We start from the raw sequence: 12,229 nt of genomic DNA on the forward strand, positions 1-12,229 counted from the left end.
AAATAGCCTGTGTGGCTTAAGGCTAGGTCCACTTAATGTAAGGGCTGGTTTACCCTTAAAACACTACAGCGTAAACGCGACCTGCACTGATGGGAGGGAGTCTCCTGTTGGCGTAGGCAATCCCCCTCCCCGACAGGCAGGAGCTAGGTTGACGGAAGAATTCTTCCTTTGATTTAGCACTGCCTACATAGGCACTTAGGTTGGCTTAACTACATCGCTCAGGGTTTTGGATTGATGACAACCTAATTTTCTGGTGTAGGCCACGCCTAAGGCACACCCACACGCAGTGAGTTATTCCCCTTCCTGGGGGGAAGTCAGTGCATTAAGCATTAGGGAAGAGGAATGGTAGAAAGTTTTGGCTGTGGTGAGTGTGCTGCTCTGGGTTCTCCAAAAAGAGAAGTCTGTCGCCTGAATAGATGACACTCTATGGATCCACAATGTCCCCAGATATGTCACTGATGAAGTGTTGCAAGGGCAGGGGACCATCTGTTAGTGAGCCCAAATAGCATACCAGAGAGTTAAAATGTCCATAGTGTGTTTTGAAATCTGTCTTCCATTTGTCCCCTGCCCAAATGAGTGTTAGATTGCAAATCCTCGCAGATGTAGTTTGATAAAAACCTTTGCAAATTTCCTGTGAGCCAACAATTCTGGGATTCACAGCAGGGGGTTATGGTTCCAAACGATCACTTTCTTCAGGGGCCAATTGTCTAAACGGAAGCATAGTAGAGTCCCACATTTCTTCTTCCCCAAAAGGTCCTGGAAACCCGTGGGAAACGCTGAGTAGCTAATAAACACTTTGGACCAGTTTTCATGACTGTACGCTGGGAGAGCCAAAAATTCTGGTTCCAACAATGTGTAAATACAGCTAAAGGTAACTTTCAACCAAGGTTGTAGGTCAATAGGGCAGTCATAGTCCTGGTGCAGAGGCAACGAGTCCACATTTCTTTCAAAGGTATCCATGTAATCCGGGTATTTATCAGGAATGCCGGGTGTCCAAGTCAAGAATGGTGGAGTAGGTCCAGGGGTGGAGGCTGGTTCAAGGAACCCCAACATTTTCAGTCATTTCCATTCAACAACTCCAGTAGGGGTATCCCTGGGCCAGGCTCATGTAGTGAGGTCATAGTTCACACCTGGTGTGGAGTGTCCCTCTTGCATACGGGCCACTGCTTTTCTGCAAAAAGTTGAACCACCTTATGTCACATGCTGCATCTGATAATAAGGCCCAGTGGTTGGAGTGCAGGTCACAGTGAGGTGCAGGATTCTGCCTAGGCTAAGAGTGGTGCTAGAATCAAGGACGAGGGACACACCAGGGTCAAAACCGAGATCAGAGTCCAACAACAAAACAGAAGCAGAACCAGAGCCAGAGTCCAAGTCCAGGCCAGAGGTCGAAGCCGGGTGGCCAGAGACCAAAGATCAGCCAAGGCCATGTCAAGCCAGAGTCCAGATACAGGCCGAGGGTCAAAGACGGGTAGTCAAAATCTGAGGGCTTGAGGAAGATCAGGAGGAGGAGGCAGTGCGGGTGTGGGTGGGTGGAGGGCCTGGAGCGAGGCTAGAGAAGGGCAAGGAGAATACTGAGCCAGGGTTGGTAACCAAAATCTGGAGCCAAGGGTCATGCCAAAGTCATAGCCAGAGAGCGGAGCCAAGAGTCAAGCAAGATTCAATAACGAGGAACTGGAGGGCAGGGCAGGACAGGGTGGTGCATGCAGATGGGAACCAGGATGACTTACAGGTTCTCCTAGGCACTGCCCACCTGGATCCCTAGAGACCCCCCATCAGGGGTCTCCCTTCCTGGGAATAAAAGAAGGAGAGCAAGCTGACAAAGTTGTCTCTGACCCTGGGGTCCAAGCCAAGGGGAGCTCCCATCCAGGCTATGAGCCAGGATCCCATCACCATCCCTGTTCATTTTGCACTCAGAGACCCCCCGAGCAGGAGGGGAGAATAAAGGGTAGAAAGTGAAGGTGCCCCTCGGGGAAAGGGACAGAAAATAAAGATGCTCCTGGGGGAAAGGAACTAGCCTGGGACCCAGTCCAGTTCCCAGATCTACCCCCAGGAGTGTGTGACCAGGATCGCAGCCCTTCCTCTGTGTCTCAGACCCCACCTGCCAGATGGGGAGGATCCTTCCTTGTCCCAGGGTGCTAAGGGGAGGGTTTCATTTGTGGATGGGAAGGGTTCAGATACCATGTGTGTGGCTTGGACCTCAGGTGGGGGATGGTCAGACATTCACAGCGACGGGGTGACATGGGCCATGGGGAGGTCTGAGCAGTGATGACAGGGGAGGGGCTCCACATCGGGCCACCCCTCCCAGACTGCAATGGTTAGTGAGGATAATCCCTGGCTCTGAGGATGCTCTCATTTCTGGGCCAGCCCCACGGCCCTGACAGCTTGATGCTTCCGAAACTGGTCTCTGGGCATATGGGAAGGGACCTTATCTGGCCTGGCCTGAGCTCCAGGAGTCGGGTTGGGACATGGTGGTGGGAGCGAGGTGCTCGGCCTGGGTTTCTCTCAGTGCTGTGGGGTTTATGTCCACTCCCCCGAGCCCTTCTCCCCCAGGCCCAATGAGAAATAGCAGTACCTGCGGCAGGGAGTGGGAGCTTCTGGGCATGGGAAGGGGGGGCCCTTCAAGGCTGTCCCACTCAGCACAGCCCCTTCAGCTCTTTGGGAACCTGATGCAAGCACCGGATGTAGAAGAGGTGGGCCATTATCGTCGCTGTAACCTCCTACTGCTGCAAGGGAACAAGAATCAGTCAGAGACTCCGACAATCATGGCAACGAAGAGCATTAACGGCAATACAAACCACCAAAATTTCCACCCCAAACCTCCCCACATCTGAGGGATGGATTCCCCCACCCATCCCCTGCAATGAAATCTTGTCTCCTCTCTAGTGATCTCCAACCCCACTCCCACTATCGTTGAATGAACTCCTGCCCCCTTCCTCTCAGTCCCCCTGTGAGAGCTGTTCTACCTCCCAACCCAGCCAGGGATTAAACTCCGCTCCCCAGAATCCCCTCAGCCACCCTCTCCCGCTCCAGCTGAGGGGCTGGAAGGCTCTGGGCACTAGTGCTGTGGGGTGAGAGGATGTGGACAACTTTCCCAAGGGACCCCCTTGTTGTTAAGGTGATGCCATGGACAGTAGCTCTGGAGAATGGGGAACTTCAGCAGCCTCTGCTGACTGACTCCTCCAGTTCTCCCAGAGCAGGTGGTGGCTGGGATAACATGATACTAGGGCCCTAGGAACCAGCCTGAGGCCCGCAGGCGTATGAAAGGCTCACAGGGAGAGTTGGCAGCCCCTAGCATGAGCAATAGGAGCGTGTCATGTTGATGCAATGCCTGTTAGGAAATACCCAAGCTGGGTCTGCTCTGCTTTGAGCTGCTCAGGGGACAAGCTGGCTCCTGTCAATGGCACCTGCCCGGGTTCATCCTCTCCTGGCTCCCAGGTCAGTACATGGGGATGGGATGGGAGTGACTGTAAACGGCCTGGAGGTCCCTCCCCAACTGATCCTTCTTTGGTTACCTCATTCCCTATCAGCTGGCTGACTTCCCCCAGGATGGAATATGTTAGCACAAGCCCAGCCTGGCTGACACGGAGCTGGGGGTCGTGGATGGCCAGAAGCACCACCTGGAGGAAAGATCTTCTCTGGCCTTCCATGAAGATATCTCCAAAGACCTAAAACCAACAGTACCAGAGCCCTTGTCAATTGCCCAGAACCAGGCTCCAAATCCCTCTAGCATCTCACAAGGTGGATAAGAGTCCTGGGGCAGCCAACCTTTGCGGTCCCATGGACCATGGAGCCCCCCCTTCAGTAAGAGGTAGCAGGCACTGAGGAATAGCTCTTTCTGGAGCAGGATTCGCCACAGGTGCCATGACAGGCTGGGAACGTGTCTGCGCGGTCTGGAACCCAGCTCACAAAGACAACAAAGACCCCTTACTGCTCCCAGCAGCAATATCTCCTGCAGCTCACCTGCTAGAGGTTAGGGGCCTTTTCGATCTGCTTCTGTTCCTGCTCCCCACCCCACCAACAATCCCACGAGCGTCACATATGGTGCAGTGACTCAGCCCAGGAAAGGAGCTCAGTGTCCCTCACCCAACGCCCAGGGCAGGGGCAGGTCAGGTTCTGCTCCCTGACTGGCCATGGTGCTGGAAAAATCCCACACCCTGTCTGTGCTTCCACAGGTGCAGGGAAACCAGCGAGGATCTGGTCCAGCAATGACTGGTGTGAGCTTCCCAACTCACTGAGCCAAGGGCTCCCCTCTCAGACACCAGGGTGTCAGCCAGGGAGACAGTGAGCAGAGCCAGATCCCTGGGGATACAATCCTCCATTAACTCAACCCCTGATGGGATCCCTTTTCTGCCACGATCCATAAAACACACACAAGCCTGGACCATTAGCAAGGCTCCAACCCAGGGTCCTCGGCCTCTTGCAGCTGAACACTTTCTGCTGGAAATAAGTATCTGAGAATATCAGGGTTGGAAAGGACCTCAGGAGTTCATCTATTCCAACCCCCTGCTCAAAGCAGGACCAATCCCCAACTAAATGATCCAACAGATTTTTGTTCCAGCTCCCTAAATAGTCCCCTCAAGGATTGAACTCATAACCCTAGGTTTACCAGGCCAATGCTCAAACCACTGAGCTATCCCTCCCCCTCCATAACACACTCACTGCAGGGGGAGACAGCTCCACACCTGAGCTGCTGAAATGCACCGACAGAGAGTCCTTACCTCCCCCACCCTGGCCATGTTCCTGTATGCCAGGCGCTCGGTGTCTTGGAGCCCGTCCCGACACCACAGATCGCTCGCCGCTCTGATGTTCAGCCCTGGGGGAGAAAGACACACCCATTGGGGCGGTTTGGCATCTGGCTTTAGTGCCTGTTTCCTCCTGTTCCCTTTGCTGGGTGAACACTGGCTGGGGTCCTCGTGGCATCCACGGCCCAATGGATTCGCAGGGTCCCCACCAGGTGGTTTAGTACCTGAAGCGGGATTTGTCTTATTCATCACAGTAACCATCTGACCCTTAAGGTCACTGTGCTCTGGGAGTTGGTGCCTGTTAATGGTGGCGTCTAATACTGAAAACCCCCCACACCCACTGACATAAAGATCTGACCCTAGCTACCCAACTGGTGACATCCTACAAGCTTTGCGTCCATCCCCTGTAGTCCTGCCCCTGCCCTCATGTTGGGCTAGTTCCCTCCAAGTGTCTAAAGAGCTCCGTTCCTGTCCCCTCACCAGCTGGCAGCCCCCTGGGGGGGCTGATTTCCCTGCACTGGGGGACAGAGCCAGGCTCTGAGGTAAAGCAGCCAATTTCCTTGGCATGTTCGTCCCCTTCCTCTCTCCCTGAATTAGGGAGATGAGTGTGAGTCATCATCTAAGCTGGGGTCAGTCTCAGAGGAAGAGGCTTCTTTCTGTAAGGTCCCTTGGCCAGCAAGTTGGGGGCCCAAAACAGGGGCCTTCTTTCCATCGGGGTCCCTCTGCCCTGCTGCAGTTAGTCTAACAGACGAGACCTTAATTCTATTGGTGTCCCAATGGCCAGCTGGAGCTAGTCTCTAAGGGACTCACTTCTACGGGGTCCCATTGCCCAGCTGGGTTTCTGACCCCTCCTCTGCAGCAGGAGCCTCTGCAGCCAATAGATCCCATCCCTGGCTTGCCCACTGATGTCATTGGCTGAGTCAGAGATGTAGAGACCCAGCTGCAGCACAAAGTTGCCTGCCTTGGGGAAATCGGAGGAGGTCTGGTGGAGGAGGAGAAGGGGGGAATCCATCAACATTCTGCCTTCAGCTCCCCAGTTCCCCTGGGACAGAGCTCTGCTCCCATCCATCTGTAGGTGGTGCTGGGGGAGAGGAACTAGAGCCCCCTTTCTCTCTGCCCCCAAGGGAGCTTGGAGCAAATGGACCAGGGCATGGGCCCTCTATGAGTACTCACTGCCAGGCTTCTCTGGAGTAACAAGTGCACTGAGGCCAGGCACGACCCTGCCAGCCAGTGGCCTATGGAACATTACAGTCCTTTAGGGAGCCAGGGGGGACCACTTAACCAAAGGATGAGGAATTCAACTCAAGCCCTGGCTCTGCAGGATGCTGGGGTCAATGGTCACTTACGTCAAATCCGGAGATGGAGGTGGCGAATCGGAGCAGGGCAGCGCTGCTCCGTATGGCCCAAGCTCTCTCCTTGGTGTTCCTAGAGTCGAGCCAGAAATAGACATGCTGCAGGAGAAGAAGGCAGGGGAGGGTTAGCGGGCAGGCATACATGCTCTACAAATGAGCCTCTCCCACTCCACATGGGGCTGAGACCTCGTCCTCAGTGTGGAACATCTGACTTCTCATGTGGGGGTTCATGACACTGCCCACATCTTGCTGGGCACAAGCTGTCACTGTCTCTCCAGCCTGGGACAAAGCTTGGCCTTGGGGCTGGTCTATTTGCTCTGAACCCCTGATCCATGACCAGCCCATCAGGATCAAGGCACATGCCCTGGGCCCCCAGACCCCAGCTCCAGAGGCTTTGGAAGGATGGATCGAGGGGCCGTGAGGACAATCCCTCCGGGAACTGCCGTGTCCCTAGGACAGAAGAGCTGATTCCCTGAAGCTCCTCCTGTATCTCAGGGTCTCCCTAGAAAGGAGCCAGTAACTTTTCTCAGAGGCCTGTGTCCCAGATCACACACGGATTTCAGTCTCTCAGTCCCCAGCCAGGCCTGGAGCTCACTGTTAGTGCTCAATGGAACTGTGCAGAGCTCTGGCTGACAGTCCCAGCTCCTTCCCTCTGCCCCCCCTTCCCCTTCGCCGCCACCCCGGATGGCGGAAGGGCCCCAACATTGCACTGGATTGAGGGCTCTGGGAAACTGTGGCCACCTGGGTCCAAGCTGGGAGGACACAATAGAAACATGGTTCTTCTAGTCTCTCCTTTGCAGCCCTCCCACAGGGTTTATGGGAAATTCCCCCCACCCAGACCCTCCCATTCTGCTCACCTTAAAGAGGTGCTGCAGCTTGTCTGTGGTGGGGGTCTCGGTGAGCAGGTCACCGAGCATGGTGTCCAAGGCTCTCTAAATAGGTGTTGTGCAGAGCCTGCAAAAAGAGGGAGCACCCGTCAGTCATTGGAAGTGGGGCTACATCGGTCAGGGGACCAGGAGGATTCTCTGGGGAGCCCTGGCCAGACCCAAAAGGCACATCCTGGCCTCTGCCATTCACATCACTCCAGGGACACTTAGCAGGAATTCATGGCTGGATGCCTGCTGGCTCTTCAATCCTTGCCCTTAGCAGTTCTCTGTGCAGGGCCTGGTACCCAGCAGAGTATGGAACAGCCAAACTGCAATGGGTGGGAGGTAGGATCCCTGGGAGAGTCCAGGCAGCGGAGCAGAGAGTGAGGAGAAGAGGGAAGGCTGGGATCAGCCACAGAGGGGTAACACAATCCCCTCTGGAGGGAAGGGGTCCTCCCTGACAGTTTGTGTTGTTCCCCCCAACCCCTCCCTGCCTGGGCCTGTTCCCAGCTCTGCTCACCCCTCCCCTACTCTCAGCAGCTCCATCAAATCAAGGGAGCAGGGACCAGAGGCCGCTCCTGCTCCTGGGACAGAGAAGTAGGATCATGACATACCTGGAAGTGGGTGGTGTCTGCCCAGTGCCCATGGTGAAGATGGTGTAGAGTAGAGCCCGCAGGAGGCGTGACTCCAGCTCCAGGACAAGTGGAGGCTTCAGTTTGCTGGAGGGAAAGAGGAGCCCGTGTTATGCACATGACCCTCCTCCCCTGCAGTGATCCCCTCCCTATGGCCACTGTAACGTTACGGGAGTGAAATCACCCCCCAGCCAGGAAAGAGGGGATGTTCCCACCTCCTCTGCTGGGGGATGCAAACAGCCATGGCTGGAGTTAATCTAGGCCCGAGAGGATCTGCACCAGGGTTAGGGCAGCTGGATGGGAGGGTCCTGCTACCTGAGGCTGCAAACCGCGGCCATGGAGCTGGAGACGATGGAGCTCGGCTCAGACACCATGGGCAGATCTTCAATCAGCTCCTAAGAGACCCCAAGGAGATAAAATCCCATGTGAGATTCAGGGCCTGCAGACCCTCAGGCGCTTCCCAGGGAGGAGGCCAAAGTGATCTGCACAAACAGCCAGTGTCACCCCAACCAGCTAGGCCCCCCATTCCTCCCATCCATCAAACTTACTCCTTCCTTCCCCCTCTCCCACCCAGTTCCTCCCTCCCCTCAGCCTCAGCTGTCCCTCTGGCCTTACAATTTCCTGAATGCCGGCTCCCCATCAGTGTCAGAATTTCCCCTTCCCTGCTCCCCTGCCCTCATCCCCAGGAACCCCTCCTCCTCTCCTTACCCCTCCAGCCCCACTAACTCTTCCTCCCATGTCTGGCTTCCTCACCCCAGGGGCCAGGCACAGGGTCCCACTCACCACAATGCTCTCCACGAGGGCCGCTTTGGAGAACTGTGGCTCCAGAGTGTCCCGCCCCTGCTTCTGTGCCGAGAAGCACAGATGTGGGACAGCGTGGAGGAAGCGGAGCTGTTTGGCCCTGTCCTCCACCCACTAAGAGTGGGACTGGTGGAGAGAGAGAGAGATGGTCAGGTAGGGACCTCCCCACCCCACCTACACCAGCTCCAGGGCTCAGGAACCCCATGGAGTTGGAAAGGGAAAGCCAACCTGCTTCCCCAAACCAGTGTCGCCCTGCACAGACGGGGTTGTAACTGGGACAGTGTCTGCGGGGAGCGGACACCTTGGCCTGCGTGAGACGAATGTCCCCACTTTGGGGTGCCAGGTAACAGGGGAGAAGTGCCCACTATTGGGGGTGGATTCTCTGGGACAAGACCCCCCAGTGTGGGTGGGGATGGAACAAGGGGCAGGACAGACTTGGGGGCAGTGCAGCTGGAAGATTTTTGTACCTCAGCTCCGCCCTGGAGGTGCTGCTGGATGACCCTGATGGTGTCTTGTTCAGGGGGCACATCCTCCTCCTCCTCCTCCTCCTCCTCCAGCTGGGCACTGAGGGTCTCTGCACCAGGGAGAGAAGGAGAAAGGGTCATTTCTGCTGATGCTGTGGGAATGCAGGGTAGAGAAATGGCTCAATGTCCCCCCTCCTCTTCAAGGAACCCCACGGCATCTAGGGCCCCACCCTGCCCCTCTCAGAGACGCCTTCAACCCCATCAGCCTCAGGGCCCCGTGGCCATCAGCCCCCCATCCCAACATCATCAGGGGAGGCTGGAGCTCCCCCAACTCTGTCCAGCATCCCCTGCCACAGGGTGTGGCTGGGCCACTCCCACTGGTGTCAGTGGGGCTCCTGTGGCTCAGTCCCGGTGCCTTGGTGAGCCAAAGGGCACAGAGTGGTACTACTCCCCAATGCCCCTGTCCTCCCCCCTGTCCCGTGGGTCTCCCCTCACCTGCACAGAGGGAGCCTTCAGCCTCAGGGCTCTCAGACCCCACGGAGGGGCTGCTGGCCCCTCGGGAGAAGGAGGAGCTGCTGGTCCCCATGCCAGAGTCGCCCAGCTCCTGCTCTGGGCTGGCTGGGGGCTCCTCAGTGGCCAGGCTGGTGGATGGCTCTGTTTGGGCACTGGGGTGCGGCTCCTGGCTCCTCTGCTTCCTATAAAGGAAGCCGCAGAGCTGCCTTGCCCGGCTCCCTCCCGCTCCTGGGTCCCTCCCACAGAGCATCACCCTGGGCCACCTCCATTTGGGGCCAGAAGGTGCCTCAGGGTATGGTAAGGGAGCTGGTGTCTTCCTCCTCCTCCACAAGGCCAGGGAGCTCCTCCTCCTCGCCTGGCCACTGGTCTCTTCCCCGCCTGTGGGGACAGAGGGGCCGCTCTCCTCCTGGGCAAGCCGGCTGCTGCTTCCCACTAGCTCCAGAGCCACCAGCCCGGCCTTCCTCCTCAGCATCCGCCTCAGCCTCTGCATCCTGGGTCTGAGTGGGGAGCAGCCATGAGTCTGGGCTCAAGGCAGCCGCTCTTTAATGTACCTGCCTGCACCCTGCCAACCTCCGATTGCTGAGGCAATTTCTCCTCACCACACACCCCACCCCAGGGCACGGGGGCTGCCGTCCACACCCACTGGCAGCAGCTCACAGCACAGGCTGCTCTCAACGCTCCCCCTCACCAATGGGGCCCTGTGACACCAGGGGAGTCTCGTCGTTTCAGAGCAGTGGGGCTCTCTGTTAGTTTGGACAAGCAGCTCCTTCCATACCTCCAGGACCCACTCCCTCCCAGGCCAGGGAAAGAGCAGCACCCGGATTGTCCCCAGCGACAGTTTACAAGGTGCCAATCCTATGAGGCAGGAGTGGCCCTCAGTTCCCACTGATTTCACTGATTCGGGGTGGGGGTGTTCAGCACCTGGCAGGTTCTGCCCTCCCCAAATACTCTTGACACAGGGAACAGTCTCCTGCAAGGGAAGGGCTGGGAGCCCTCTTGCTGGGCCATTCCCACCACACTGGGGATGGCTCTGGAGAACTCCACTCACTTGCTCTAGATGGGAAAGCGCTGGGTGGCAGATACTCACCGATGCCTAGTCTCTTGCCCTCCTCCTTGATCTCCTGCACCCAGGTGGGCTGGAAAGGATGCTGCCCAATGCCCTGGCAGCAGAGCAGGGGGTATAAGCCTGGAGATCAAAAGTGGCTGTGAAAACAAGATGATGTTTTATTGCCAGGGGATGTATACACCCAGGCTAGCAAGCCGGGGTTCACAACACTGACCTACAACCAGCCGCACACCTCCCATCTCCAGGTCTCCTCATACCTCATGCACATTCCTGAAGCGTGACGACCCAAGGGCTATAGAGGAGTGTCTCCAGCCCCACTGATGGAAACAAAGGTCTTGTCAGGAGAAGCCACTGCCTCAGGGTCGCAAACAGAGTCAGGGATGGAGCCGGGGATGGAGCCTTTGTCCAGGCTCTCGCACTAACCACTAGAGGAACACTCCCTTCCAGAGCTGGGAAGTGCCAGCGAGACTCGATTCCCAGTCTCCCTGGCTCTGAGTGTGACCTGTTGTCATGACTGAGGCAGGGGGTTGGGAGTCTGGACTCCTGGTTTTCATTGGTGATTTTCTTCTACTCCCAGCCTCCCTGGCCCTGAGTGTGACCTATGGAGGTGGTGGAATCTTCTTCCTTAGAGATTTGTAAGGCCCAGCTTGACAAAAAAAAATCATCTATTTTAAATTGAGGGAGACATTTTTGAGAATCTCTTAGATAATTTAAATAAAAGAGGAAAAAATAACATGAAGTGGAACATGTTCACTGCCAAGTTTTAAAGACAGTCACACCACTGACATGATAGCTAAGGCCCTGGAAGCAAAGTTAGCTGAAACACTAACCCAGCTTTGGACAGCAATAGCTTCCTTGGAAGGTGCAGAAAATATTGTCTTCCTTTCAGTTTATTCAAAGAGTTCAGTTCAATGGCTAGTTCATTGAAATTCAAGAAAGCCATTGGGAGTTCACAAAACAGGCAAACTTCTTTTCCTCCCTCAATCTATGGATAAAAACTAGGTGCCAGGGGATGGATCTACGAGTTCCTAAATCTAGAATCATGTGGAGACCAGAACGTATCATTTTAATTCACTAACCACCCTTCAAATTTCCTTTGTTTAAGAAATCAGTGTTAAATGCAAAACATTTTGATTCAACTTTTTTCTTATGCTTCTCTTTCTAGCTGTAGCATGACCTTGGTGCGTGACCAAAGAGAGGTCACTTCTTTTCACTCTCCCTCTGTATCATGGGGTTGGCAAAAATTCTCTAAGTCCCAGCGGGCTAGAGATTTAAGCACGTCAGGCATGTTAGAGCTCTTGTGCTCGAAAGGACAATAAGCAATGGTTGTTTGGGGCAAGAATCCCGACAGATTTGACACTTGTCCCCCATCCAAAGCCAATAACACATCTCTGTATCTACAATCATGAGTTAGACATTCTCAGCACTCCTCTATCTCCCGTAGCCCTCAGGTGTTCCTTGGATTATGGAGGCTTGGTTGCTAAGAGGACTGGAATTTTTTGCGGGCTTCCTGGGTTTCCCTAGCCAATAAGGGTCTCAGTCTGGCCTCTGAGGCCCACACCATGAGATACTAAAGATCAGGATGGACTGATTTCACTCCAAGCTTTTTGTATTTGTATTTCTGAATTATTTTCCTAATGAAAGTTTGATTCTCATGAAATTCGTAGAGCTGGCAGATGACAGAACAGGGAGCAATGATCTCAAGTTGCAGTGTAGAAGGCTTGGATATTAGGAAAAACTTTTTTACTTGGAGGATGGTGATGCCTTTGAATTTGCGAGGATAGAGTCCCCCA

This window comes from Lepidochelys kempii, chromosome 6, assembly GCF_965140265.1.
Source record: "Lepidochelys kempii isolate rLepKem1 chromosome 6, rLepKem1.hap2, whole genome shotgun sequence".
NCBI classification, from domain to species: Eukaryota; Metazoa; Chordata; order Testudines; family Cheloniidae; genus Lepidochelys; species Lepidochelys kempii.